We start from the raw sequence: 4,557 nt of genomic DNA, 5'->3' as shown, positions 1-4,557 counted from the left end.
AGGTCAAAATTTTCAATTGATCGTCGGCTTTTCATCCCACCTACATACACTTCAAGTATAAATCATCAGATTTATAAAGTTTACTTTAGTACTGTTAAATATCAAAAATATCAATTTTAATGATTTGCCATAAAATGTGTATTACATTGCGAAATGCGAATTTCAAAAAATGAAAATTATTTGATATCAGAAGGACATTCTTCGTATTCAGAATGCAATTCGGTATGTCTGATATGCTCTAATGTCCCACAATAAATACTGTCCAAATGTTCATACCCCATCCCTTAATACATTGATTTGCATCACATGATAATTTCCCTAGCAACAAGACCAGTTTTGTTTACTAGATTCATTCATAACTTTTGGGTGATATATGAATAGTCATTAATGCATAACTCCTTAATGTGTGAATCCATATCAATAGGATGCATTTGACGGCTGCTACATGCATCTGATTTTCCATAATAGCCCTAGGAATAAATACCAGAGTGGAGGTCACTTCAAATCACCCCAAGTCACAGAGGCCACAGTTCAAGATTTTTCATTCCTCGTATGTACCCACTCTTGAGCATATGCCAGCCTTTTTCCTGCACCTGTCTCCAGTTTTCATGTTGTCTTATGCGTCGCGTGCACACACACACATTGTGCATTTATTCTCAGCCATCTGAGAGCTGCACAGTATTGGAAGGAAGGAAGGTTTAGGAATACCGAGAACATGCCTAAACCATATGATTTTGGGATAATGTGAAGTGACCCTCACTTGAGATGAGTCTGGTACTTATTTCTAGCTATTATGTAATATGAGACACATGTAGCAGGTGACAAGTGCATCATATTGATATGGATGTACACCAGTCATACACGTATGATATTTTTTTGGTGCTTTCTGTGTTTCTCATCGGTTTCAAAAATCACTTACACATCTTTCGTTGTATCATTACAGTCCTACAGGAAACAAGGTCACAATTGCTGGGACAGAATGTACTGTTAAGTCAGAGTCTGAGACAGAGATTGTTTGCCGTACTGGTGCTCGACGCAAACCAATAAAAACGAGAGTGAGAGTAGATGTGAGTGGCATGGGTGTGGCTAAACAGGTTAGTGAGAATAGATTTGACTGGCATGTCCTATGTACATGTACTTGTGCCCCCTGAACCATATGGCAACGTTGTCTCATTTGCTCTCGATTCATGAAAATGGCAATGGCTACATAGAGAAATCAGGCCGATTTTCATTACATGAGCTTCTGCTGAATGAAATGAAAATATCCAATCAAAACACCACTCTGATTTTGAAATTATATATATTCTTCTTAATTACAAAATCCATTCTTAAAATGTGTTTAGAAGCTTTCCTTTCTCCAGACAGATCATGTAAAGGTTGCAAAATCACCTTTTTTTTACATGGACAAGGGGCAAAATTAGTGTAAATCCTGCAGAATCCGAAATTCAAACTCCTCTCGTGGATGCTGATGATAAGATACAAATTTTTCCCAAAAAGCATTGCAAAATCGCATGATTTAGAAGTATATGTAAAAACAATTCTGATTGGTCAAATATTTTCCCCGGACCATTGAATAATGTAAAATAAAATCCAATGGGTATGCGTGTTAAAAAGGTCAGCCAAGAACCCATTAACACGACGTCATTGACGATATCCCGGAAGTGTTGTTAGGGCGATTAGCTGATCGAAAAGAGGTACTTCGTATTATTGCGTTTTATTTTGACATGCGGAATTTTTGAACTGCAGCGAAGGGGGAATGCGAAATTTTTTGTCAAAAAAAATTGAAATCCTCCATTCCCTCCTGGCGTAAATAGCGACCGGTCCCTAAAGGTTGCAAATTTACTGTGGAGATAACAGCAACATGATAATTAATTATTATTTTTTGTTTGTATCAGGACAACGCCAGCTATTACTATGTAGATTTTTGGTCATCAAAGTATACATGGGGCGGCCTAGAACCACCGATCAAAGGAGATTTTGTTATCGTCCCTGCTGGCCAGACGTTAGTACTGGACAGAGATATACCAGTTCTGAAGATGCTTCTGATTCAAGGTAACCCCATTTGAAATTCACACTCCCTATGTGAAAGATTAAGGTCATATCTTCCATAGGGAGTGTATGGATTTCAACTGGAATATCCCAATAGTTGACCAGTCTGACAAAACCAGGAACAAGTCGCATTTTTGACATATCATGATTTTAATTTAAATGTAATTTCTTTTTTTGTAAAATAAACAAGCTTGAAAGAATCTCGGAAGCGGCTATTTGATTTTGCTGTTATTTTCTTTGGAAAGGGGGTCATGAATGTTCCTGACAAGATGTGACCAGAATTATCTGTTTTTTTTTGTTTATTTGTCTCCATCTTCTCTCCTTTCATTCCTTCTGTCTTTCCTTCCATCTTTCCTTCCTTCCTTTCTTCCTTCCTTTCTTTCTTTCTTTCTTTCTTTCTTCGTCTAGGCGTTGCGCCTGTGTGTAGCACACTATAAATCACTGCGCTTTTTTTGTTATCAATCCAATCTCAAAGTGAGTGTATAACTTTTGTGACAACACAAAGCGCCGCAAATTCCACAGATAATTGTTTGCACTGTGTATAGTTAGTGAAATCTAGGTATATTCTGTATTATCCATTCCAATATTATTTGGAATAACATTTATTTTCATTCAAGAGACCAGTGATTAATAATTCCATTGCCTATTTCGGACAATGGTAAAGGCCTGGTGCTCTTTAACCTTTTCCCAACACACCAGTATAATACAAAATCTATTATAATGTGTTTAAATGTGCACCAGGGGGTACTGTCATGTTCGACGAGGCTGACATTACGCTGAATGCGGAACACATCCTAATCACAGATAACGGCCTCCTGCAAATAGGGACACACGAAGAGCCGTTCCAACACAAAGCTACGATAATGCTGCATGGTCATGTAAGGTCTAAAGAATTACCACTGTGCGGAGCAAAAACACTGGCTGTATGACATGGAACCTTGGAATTACATGGTAAGATTTTAATAGTTTTTATGCATGGTCTGAAAAACTACCATGTACCACTGGCTGTATGACACGGGAACTTGGAAGCCCATGGTTAGATTTTAATATTTAGTGCGCCTACACAGTTGCATTGCCAGCGTCATATGGAAAACTTTGGTGCATCTGCTCACGCCACTTTCAAAAGGTCTTTTTAACACAGGAAATTCTAGTAAAATTTCAACTTTTCTACCTATCTTCAACCACTACAGGAAAATGAAAAATGTTTAAAATATCTTCGCTCGGTATTAAAAACTTTGATATGTCTACTTTCAAATAATATAAATTATAAATCCATTGAGTTTTGGGAAAAGGTGGCACTTTTTACTTAGAAAGTTGTACGTTTTTCAATTTTCAATGGGAAATGAGACATTTTTCTTTCTTTTTCAAGTTCTTTGAGCAAATTATTTGATAAATTATTTTATAACAATTCACTGGAACATGATAACATTTTTCTTAGCATTGCAATAAACTCTTGAGAGAGTTATCTTTCTGATGATATAAAATTCATGTTTATTATTGGATAGCAAATGGTGGCACTTTTTGATCCAAAATAATAATAAATATCACCAAAACTCATATCTTTGATGTGCACAGGGATTCCTAACAATGGAAATCAATCAGCCATAACGAGTGAACAATGGGGAACACAATGGATTTTCCCATACTTGCCTAATGCAAGATCTTGTAGTAAAAAATGTTGCTCTTCATGCAACCACTTTTCTGCTCATTATTGTGGCCAAACTTTTTCATATGCTGACAAATCGCCCTCCTACGCACATGCTCTGTGTGATTAGGTTAGCGCGTGTGATTTGAATCTGCCATTGTGAAATCCAACATGGCCTTACTCTCAACTTGAGACAAGACAGACATAATAAATCTATAAATTTTGGATTTATAAAGCGCCTTTCTCCAGATCTTAGAGGACTCAAAGCACTGTAATTTCGCTGCAATGGTGAATCATCACAATCAGATCGCATCAACTAGCTAGGTTGCTGCCGAGCGGCGCACACCTATCCGCATTTAGATTGTAACATCCACCAATTATCTGTGCAGCTCCCCAAATTCCATTGGGTGAAGGAAGTTTTGATAACCAAACAACTAATCATCGATTTTTTGCGATACAGGAGGAAACCGGAGATCCCGGAGAAAACCTGCGAGAGCGAGCATGGAATCGGGATAAACCAAGTGCACATGAGTCCTTGGGCCACGCCGGGCTTGAACCCGGGACCTCAGTGGTGCAAAGCGAGGAATTACCACTGCGCTAACTCGCCCTCCCTAGACATTGGACTATTCCAATTGAAATCCACACTACCCCTGTGGAAGATTTTGGAAATATCTCCCACAGAGGGAGTATGAATTTCAAATGAAATTAACACATTAGTAGCTCCATTTGAAACTCACTCTCCCTCATTGAAAGTCTTTCTCAGAGGGTGTATGAAATTCAAATGGAGCTGCCTAATGCGCTCATTCAATTTGAAATCCATACTCCTCCTGTGGCAGATATTTCCAAAATCTTCCACAGGTGGA

The sequence above is a fragment of the Amphiura filiformis genome, chromosome 2, assembly GCF_039555335.1.
Source record: "Amphiura filiformis chromosome 2, Afil_fr2py, whole genome shotgun sequence".
NCBI lineage: Eukaryota > Metazoa > Echinodermata > Ophiuroidea > Amphilepidida > Amphiuridae > Amphiura > Amphiura filiformis.
Note: the sequence above shows the minus strand (reverse complement) of the source record.